At 34.9% G+C, this 10,258-nt stretch overlaps 1 pseudogene; it reads left to right on the top strand.

Moving 5' to 3' along the window:
• The first annotated feature begins 7,486 nt into the window (after positions 1-7,486).
• LOC131162670 (uncharacterized) lies at positions 7,487-8,665 on the top strand (annotated as a pseudogene).
• Positions 8,666-10,258: the final 1,593 nt, after the last annotated feature.

Genomic DNA, 10,258 nt, shown 5'->3' with positions numbered 1-10,258 from the left:
ACTACACCTTACTTTTCAATTTTCAAAAACAAATGGATATAAGAGAGTAAAATGTTTTTGAATAATATATAATATGCTCTCAAGAATGAGTGCACAACTGATCTTCAAGTTGCAATCAATATGCAAATGAAGAAGATGAGTTTAATGCTCTATTTCTAAAAAGATTTCACAAAGAAATATGAGAAGGGGAGTGAAATGAATGCTTGTATGTGAGAGTACAACAAGAATAGTACAAAATATTTTGAGAGGATTTCTTAGCTAATTAAAAGTGCTAATCAAGCTTTGTAATGGACTATATATGAAAATCCCTAAAATTTTGACCATTAGGGACATGGTGGCAATTTTAGGAAAGTTTAATTACAAAAATAATTGTGTTTAGTGCTAGAAATATCGGGCAACTCAAGAGGGTCGGTCGATTGGCAAAGGTGCAGGTCGGCTGACCTTAAGCAAAAATTGACCTTCCCAAGAGGGTTGGTCGACCAAGCAAGCCACCAGTCAGCTGACTTTTGTGTATTTTTCAAATTTTCCGCAAGGCTCGGTTTGCTAGGCAAAAGGACGATTCGTAGAGCTAAAGGTGATTTCCAAACCTTCGTAGGTTCGATTGACTGAGCTAAAAGGTGATTTCCAAGCCTTAGTAGGTTCAGTCGTCTAAGGAATATTAGGAGAAAAATTAGCCGATCGGCCGAGCTTGAGCAAAAATACAATTTTGCCCTCAAGGCATGGTTGGTCAATTCAGGTTAATGAAAACCTAAATTTTGCCCTGAAATTGACTTTAAAATTTTCAACCCTATGTGTGTGAGTATGGCTCTTTACCTAGAGGGTCTTTCATGAAATTTTTTGTGACATAAGGTCAGTCTTTGTTAAGCTTTCAATCCCATAATGCATGAAATGCATTATTACAGACCAACACTTAAATGCATTATAATACAACATAATGTATCTTCATTCTTTTTACTTTTTTGATTACAATCATGTAGTGAGCTTTGAGATCCTCACGTCTTTGATCGTACCTCAACTCTACGTGCCTTCTAACAGAAATATCTATCTGAGAACTAGATGCACAAGTGAAATACTTTGGATTTTTCATAATCAAAATGGGATAGGACTCATAAAGTCAACACATAACATATAAAACCCTAATTCTATTCCACTCCCGCACAACACGACTGCACTCCAATCTCCATAATCTTCACTGCCTTGACCTTACACCCTTGATTGTCTGCCCATCACATCACACACCATCCTGAATCTTGGGCATGTAGTCGCAGCCGCGGGAGCACGCAGAGCCGTAGAAGAGCCGAGGGCCAATATGACCCTAAAACACGCGGAAGACACTAACGAATCAACCATCCATGCACTCTCCCACACCAAATCCAAAGAAAAAAGAGGGCAAAGATCAAAGCTTTGAAGGATTGGCATTCAGCATTCTTCACTTCATCGACTACCACTCAGATTCAACCTTCGGCATTCTTCACTTCACCACCACCAAGTTCTTTGTCACCGCGAGCCATTGTCATTGCCTATAAAAATGCCACAACGAGCAATTTTTGAAGATTCAGAGGTGCTATGGTTATTTTCATCCTCCAATTTTTGATCTTCACTTTTATTTTTTCAATAGGGTCAGGGAGATCAAAATGGGGATTGAATATTTTGACTCGAGAGGGATGCTTCTGTGTTGTATTGATTTTCACAAAATATGTTATACTATGTTTAAAAATTTTTAAAATAAATATATTATATTTTTTAGATGGGTGGCCTATTCTTTAAACGAGTGGGTAAGGATTTAGGTAGCAGTGACTCGTTAATAAATTGATCAACTTGAACCCGAACCCGTTCAACCCTGACCCATTTTCAACCTTTCAGAACCCGGCTCGTGAGCCAATTTTGCCACCCCTAGCTCTAGTAGGAGCAAGACACCTAAATCTATCCAAAATCCCATCCAATGTAGAAGCTTGCCACTTCCTTTTGGAGGGCAAGTATCGCTATGCTTGTGGTCTTCTCACTACAAGAAAACTGGTTTATAGTGATGAAGTTTTTAGTGACAGTTTCAATTTCGTCACTAAAAGTTACTTATTAGTTACTATTTTTGAAAACTATCACTACTAGTCTAAGTATTAGTGATAGTTTTGACAACCGTCACTAATAAGTCCCTTTTAGTGACAAAAATGGAACCGTCACTAATAATTTTTTCACTAAAAACTAGTTTTCTCGCTCGCACCATCGCGGCATTTCTTAAGATATTAGTGACGATTTCAAGGCGTCACAAAAGGCAGCTATTAGTGACGGTTTTTTAATTGTCACTAATAGTATAATATTAGTCGCAGTGCCCTTAGTCGTTACTAATAATGCATGTTGGCTAAGAAAAGTCAACAATTTTAGTGATGATTCTTTTAAACCGTCACTAATAATTGCCTTTTAGTAACAGTTCTTCCAAATCGTCACTATTTGTCTTGTATTAGTCACGGTTTATTAAACCATCACTACTATAGTTTTTATTTAAAAAAGATAAAAAATTAATTTAATATATTATTGACGGTTTTCATAAACCGTTATTATTAGTCTATTATTAGCAACGAATTTATTAAACCGTCACTAATAGTCTTCTCTATTTTGCTTCCTCACCAATATCAAAACTGTCCACTACTACGAAGATAGTCTCATACTGGCCCATCTGAATTGTAATCATCTTCATGAGCAACCCACCCATGTATAGATATTTAAACCAAACTCTTTCTTTTGCTTGCATCCCATTCCTTTTTAGTACTATGATAATGAATAGCTTCAAAAGATCGCTCAAAGCCTACGACAATTAAAAAATTAGTTCATCATTGCAGAACTTGACCACAACATCCTTGGTCTGTACACGGTCAGTCCAAAGGTATTAACTTTAATATGTTTAATATAATTAAATTATATAAGAGAATCTTGGCAAAATGCTTCGAAACCGACCTAGCTGATGAGTTGGACCCCTTTCAAACTCGAAACACTACAAAAAATAACGTTATTAGTGACGATTTTAAACTATCACTAATACTCACAAAACCGTCACTACTAGTATTAGTGACGATTTTATGAGTATTAGTGATGGTTTTCAATTAGTTGCTATACCTACCGTTACTAATACTTATTAGTGATGAATTTTTCAAACCGTCACTAATAATAGATTATTAGTGATGGATTAAAACCGTCACTAAAAACCTAAGCTTGTCACTATAGATTCTACATTGGATCGACCAAAAATCGTCACTAAAACCATCGTATTAGTGACGGTTTTAAAACTGTCAATAAAACCGTCACTAAAGTCATAATATTAGTGACGATTTGAGAACCTTCACTAAAACATTTTTAAAAGGCTATTAGTGACAATTTTGAAACCATCACTAATACTTAAATTGGACAATTAGTAGTGAAGTTAATTTTTTTTTCCAATTATTAATTCCTATAAAAATCTATAATTAAATTGCATTTTCTTATACATAACATTAAACTATAATTGCAACAAAATTCATAAACTATTCAAAATTCTAATTCAAATTTAAATACAAATATATTATACAAATTCAAATTCAAATACAAATATATTATACAAATTCAAATTTAAATACAAATACATTATACAAATTCAAATTCAAATACATTTCATTTGTAAGGATAACGAAAAAAGTGAAAAATTGCATCCGTAGTGCATGACATCGTCTTGACGTTGTCACAGTTGCAAACCCTACAAATTAAGAAAGTTAAAAAAATTATTATACGGTTTTTGAAAAATTTTGGCAAAATTTCTTCTATAAATATGACATTTTTCCATAGAGATATGCTAAAAAGCTAGGCATTTACAATAAACAGTTCACAATAATCCAACTACTAATGAATTTTGCTAGTGCACAGGAGCTTCGTATAATAAGCATTAAATAATGTAACGTGTTCATGCATCCTATAAAACACATATATCAGAATATAGTGGATTATCCCATAAACAACATATTTCATAGAGCAGACACAGTTGGTATGAGATTCACTATAAAATGAAATTCCTAAGATACCATGAATTTATCATGCATGTTGGACAAAAAAATTGAAGAAAATTTAATACATATGACTAAAGTAGATCTGTAAAGTGAAGTACCTTGAGCATGTTGTGTGATCTAACAAAACTAAAAGGAAATTTTGTATATGACGGGACCAGTCATGCTGTGTGGATCAGAATATTGGGTAAATAAGTAACACTATAAGTTGTTGAAATGAGACGTTGAGATGGAGGGGTGGTATAACTATAAAAGATAATTATGGGTTGAACATATTCATGGTAAGTTAGGCGTGACACCTATAGAAGATAAGAATAATAAGATAAGAAACAGGCAGTTATGATGGTTTGGGCGCTTACATTGTTGCCAAATAACACAATAGTGAGGATTGAGATACCAATTTCAGAAACAGTAGGAGGTGGAGGGTAGACCTAGACTCATTTGGGTTGAGATAGTACTCGGGTTTGATGAAACTCCAACTTTCAGAGGACACTGCCCTAGGCCAGGCATCGTAGACCCCAACTAGTGGAACTAGGGCTTGGTTGTTGTTTGTTGTTTATTGTTTACAATTCAAGTTTTCAACCAACAAAACATGTCTTTTCAGTTTCAAGATTTGTTTCCTAAGTGAGGACACCTATTAGTAAAACTCACACTCGCCTTTCTAAGCGAATATTCTTAAACTAGATGTAGTACATATGTTTGCACATGAATGTGTGTGACTATATGCCATTGTTCTAATCTGCTCACACAAATGTAAGAGTTTCATAAATTTAACAATTTAGTCTCAACTCATATTATCAATTAATACTTTGATATCAAGGAACCAATTCTAAAGTTTCCTACGGTAGAGCAAAGGGAAATTTAATAAGTGGAAAAATGACTAGTTGGTTATGGAAAAAAAAATCAAAAAGGAGTTTGTATCATTATCTCAGACTAATGGACAATGAAGCAGATAACATGAAAACAACTACAACTATGCATTTTGATTGTTTCATATCAAATAACCACCCTAAATTTAAAAATATCTCAATAAAGAAAAAAATAAGATTCATCTGAGGGTATATTCCAGTAAAGTAACCATATAAGGGAGGCAGATTCAGTCAAGTGTGGAGAGGTCCTAGATCTAGGGGAGGAAAAACAAAAGGTAAGACAGTTAAAGAAATAAGTATTTGTCACATCTTCAAAATCCATTAGACATGTCATCATTAGATTGCCATCATCATGAAGCCATGAGCAAATGCTAATAAGAAGAACTTTGTTTTCTTAAAGTTGGAAGGTTTGAATTCTTTATTAAAAAATAAATTCAAGTTAGAAGGTTTCGTTCTAATGGGTGATTCTTATTAAATTTCACCTTTTCTCACCCCCATGCAGTTCAGTTGCATGGTCGTAAACTAGCAAAATTCAAAACAAAGTGACAATAATCAAGATTATGAAGCACAAGTTTGGGGTTTAGTTAGTATCCAGCAACTGAGGCACAGTACATGACCATTTACGTGTCTGTTTACAAATACATGGAATATAAATAAATGTAAAGGAACAATTGACATGCCTAGTATCCACCATAAGCCTTCTCTTGTTTCAACCTTGCCCTTAACCTCGTGACTATGCAATACCGTCCTAAAGTTCTGCGAAATGGACAGTAGAGAGCAATCGAAGTCATCATGAAGTCATCTTCTAGAATCTATTTAATTAAATAAATGAAAAATCCTTTTCATTATTGTCTAAAAGCATAGACATGGTTGTTATGTGAATAGGCAACCAATATGCTTTTGGTTGTAGTCACTTAAAGCTAAAGGCCAACAAAAAGATCCATGGCAATTGGTTGACTGAACTTCCTTCAATTTCTCATTCGCTTGCATAACCAATCTACAGTGTCAAAATCTACTATTGTTAGTAAATTTTGTGAGTGTCAAGATTAATCTTTCTCTAATTCTTATATTTTGTCTTCTTTCTACTTATCTTCAAACCTATAGATTCTGAAGACAATATCATCTGCAAATAGCATACATGATGAAGCCTCATTTTGGAAACACCCTTCCTATTGTGACACATATAGTCCTAACATTAGTCACTATTATATCATATATATCCCTAATGACATCAATATACCTACTGCATACTCCCTTTTTTCCTAGAATTTTCCATAGGACTTAGGTGCCCTATGTTTTCTAGGTTAATAATGTGCAAGTCTCTCTTCTTTTACATTATTAGGAGTTCCTTTGGGAGGTAATCCAAGAGCTAAGGGTTTTTGGCTTCTAATCTTTCCCAAGGTCTCTTATGCGTCTTGATGGGGGTAGGAGGGTATTTTTTTTTTCTTGGTGCTTGCATTACTTTAATCCAGGCATGCCTTTTTTCAATTCCCCTATATTTTTTATCCTTGTTTAGGATTCCATGGGGTTGGCAATAGGTTAGAGAGGATTATGAGAGATTTTCTTGGGATTGGGATTGATGAGGGAAGGGATCATCTTGTGAATTATGAGGTTGTTTGCAGGTCAAAGGATGAGTGGTGTTTTTCTTTTTTTTCTTTTGGGGGGAGGGGGTGAGGTCTTCTAATTTAAAGCTTTAAGTTGGCGCCTAAGAACACTGCTATGATGGGCAAGTGGTTATGATCCTTCCCTTTAGAAATAGTTTCTTTATGGCATTGGGTTATCGAAAGTAAATTTAGTAAACAAGAATGTGTATGAGATGCTAATTCTATAGCTAGAGTTAGCCATGGAAATCCAAAAAATTTGATTCACAGGTATCTCCTTCCTTTTTTCCTTGCATCAAATATGAAGTGCGAGATGGTAGGAGGGTTCTGTTTTGGCAGGATCTATGGTGAGGTGAATTATGATTTTCATCTATTTATTCTTTCTTTGCTATCCATTGACATGGAGACCTCTTGGGACTTAAAATTCAAAAGAATTCTAAATAATAGGAGACCGAGGAGCTTTTCTTCTCTCTTACATTTGCTATCATTTTTCAGATACTCTTATGAAGCGAATACTAGGACTTGTTCATCTGTTTAGAAAATTCAAGGATTTATTCATGTAAATCATTTCACTATCATCTTAAACCATTCCTTTTATTCGGTGCCCTTTGCTAATTAGTAGGGGAGAGCTAGAATTTTTTTGAAGGCAAAGGATCTTTTGTGGATTGTCATTCTTAATGCAGTTAACACTAACAATTTGTAGAATGTTTGTAGGCCATACATGTCTCTTTCAATAATATCTGTAACATGTGTTCATATAAGAACTGTTAAAGGCCTAATATACATTGTTAGTCAACAACCTAAAAAGCTTAAGATTTTAGGTAAAGTCGTATTCTAACATGGTATCAGAGACATTGACAAGAGGTCCTAGGTTCTAGTCTTCTTGTCTATGTTTCTTGTTTGTTTTGTTAAATTATCTTATTCCCTATAATGGGTGTTGTTTATCGTTTGCTTATCTCTCCACATGCCGTTGGGCTGCACGTGTAGGGGAATGTCAAAGTCTGATATAAATGCTCTTGGGCAGAGGGTGAAACCATATCTTCCCCAGATTTGCAGAACCATTAAGTGGTGCTTGAATAACAAGAGTGCTAAGGTGAAGCAGCAAGCTGCTGATCTTATTTCAAGGATTTTTTTTGTCATGAAACAGTGCCAAGAAGAACAATTGATGGGTTATCTTGGGGTTGTCTTGTATGAATATCTGGGAGAAGAGCATCCGGAAGTTTTGGGATCAATATTGGGGCCTCTCAAAGCTATTGTAAATGTTATTGGTATGAAAAAAATGACTCTTTCGATAAAGGATTTTCTTCCTTGACTGACCCCAATCTTGAAGAATCGGCATGAGAAGGTGTAGGAAAATTGTATTGATCTTGTGGGTCAAATTGTTGACCATGGGGCTTAATTTTTCCTAGCAAGAGAATGGATGAGGATTTGTTTTGAGCTTCTTGAGATGCTTAAAGCCCATAAAAAAGGTATCCGGTGAGCAACTGTGAACATGTTTGGCTATATTGCAAAAGCCATTGGACCACAAGATGTCCTGGCAACATTATTGAACAATCTCAAAGTGCAGGAGCGTCAGAACTGCGTGTGTACTACTGTGGCAATTGCAATAGTTGCAGAAACATGTTCTCATTTTATAGTACTACCAGCATTAATGAATGAGTATCGTGTACCAAAACTCAATGTGCAGAATGGTGTTTTAAAATCACTCTCTTTTCTTTTTGAGTACACTGGTGAAATGGGTAAATATTATATTTATGCAGTCACTCCACTACTTGAGAATGCTCTCATGGATAGAGATTTGGTACATAGGCAAACTGCTGCATCTGCTATTAAGCACATGGCTTTGGGAGTGGCTAGTTTAGGTTGTGAGGATGCTTTAGCACACTTGTTGAATTATGTATGGCCAAACATATTTGAGACTTCTCCGCATGTTATTAATGTTGTCATGGAAGCCATAGAAGGGATGAGGTTTGCCTTAGGTGCAGCTGCAGTCCTGAACTATTGTTTGCAGGGGCTATTCCATCCAACAAGAAAGGTTAGGGAAGTTTATTGGAAGATTTATAACTCACTGTATATTGGAGCTCAAGATGCATAGGTGGCTGCTTATCCTATGCTGGAAGATGAGGTGAGCAACATATACAGTAGGCCTGAGTTAGTGATGTTTATATGAGGTTTAGTTTGTTCTTCATGTTTCAGGTGAATCTACAAAAGGCTCTTAAACAGGCTAGGACCTATCCTGGGGTTCTTTCTGTGGCTGCTGCAGTTTGTTTGGATGTGCAAGTTTATTAAGTTGGATTGATGAACTGCTTGCTATTTGTTAACTTCTTTAATAGTTTGCTAATTTAGGAACATTGTTATGAAATGAATACTTTACTGTTGTGAATTTGATAGTTTTCATGTACTTCCTCTTTGACTTAATTTTCTATCCTTGTATTAATTTTGTACTACTTCCATCCTCTCTTGAATTCCATAGATATACTGTTGGATCTTGCTCGTTAACTTAAAATTGTGGGTATTCGGTATTGTAGGAGTATTCCTATGATAATAATATTCTTATGGTTTTCTTGGTTTGAGGGAATAGTTATTCCTTCAAATAAGATGGAAAATAGTTAAATTTTGGAAATTAAGGGAATATTTATTCCTAGTATATTTTTAATTAATTTATTTAACATGTTATAAGAAAGAAATAGATATTCTCAAAATTTGGGAATAGTTATTCTTTATATATTTTTTATTATGGACTTAGAAAATGTTTCACATTGTTATTTGTTTTATATTAATTAATAATTTTTTATATAATTAATTGTGACCAATTTATTAAAACCAATCTATTGAGATTATGAATTTTGGGATTAGGGGAAGAGGAGAGCTTATTACACAAACACTAAATATTCTAGGGAGGGTCATAGAGGAGAAACGGGCGCTAAAGAAACTAAACCATGAACATGTGGAGGGATTTTGAATGCTGTTAGGGATCCCCAAACTATAAAATTTTCCACAGTTTGGAGCCACTTGATGCAGGAACAACAGCACTACAGGTTTAGGGATCCCCAAACATGAAGGATTCCGAAGTTTGGGGCCCTTTAATGCAGGACCAACATCCCGACAGCTTAATTCTCAATTCTTAATAAGAGAAGATGCATAGGAGCATTTTTTATAGGCTTAAATGCTTGGAAGATAAGGAAACTGAAGGAAATGAATTTAGGACACCTAAATCAACTAAAGTACTAGGAAAAATTAATTGGGCCTTCAACTCTCTAATTGACTCTCTAATTGAGATACAAATACCTTAGTAATTGGGCCCTCAACTCTCTAATTGACTCTCTAATTAATTAGCCCATTAATATATATATTTTTTAACTGCGCAAGATTTGCTATCCTACGGATTCTTTGGCTCGAAATGCAGGTAAGAATTTTCAAAGATTGGAGAAATTTTTTGACGTTCCTTTGGGGGTAAGGTAATTTTTTTGCTTCTTTTTGGGTTCATTCCCCCGAGATTAGGTTTTGGCTCTCTGATACTCAAAGAGACTTGAAGGCAGTACTTTTGTAGTTTTCTTTCCCTTTGAGGGAGGATGCCCTATCTACCTTTCTTTGTAGTTATCCCTTTTCATAGTAAATCAGTTTTACTATTTTAAACAACAAACTAAGGGAAGTTACTAGAGCATCAGATAGGAAAACTGAGGCAAGAGATAATTAACTATAAAGTGAGACAAGAAATCACCTCATCTTCAGCTGCAAATTTTCTTAAACCGTTTACTCTAAG

This window comes from Malania oleifera, chromosome 8 (assembly GCF_029873635.1).
Source record: "Malania oleifera isolate guangnan ecotype guangnan chromosome 8, ASM2987363v1, whole genome shotgun sequence".
Taxonomy (NCBI): Eukaryota; Viridiplantae; Streptophyta; class Magnoliopsida; order Santalales; family Ximeniaceae; genus Malania; species Malania oleifera.
The sequence above is the reverse complement of the archived record's forward strand: the minus strand, read 5'-3'. Positions and strand labels throughout refer to the sequence as shown.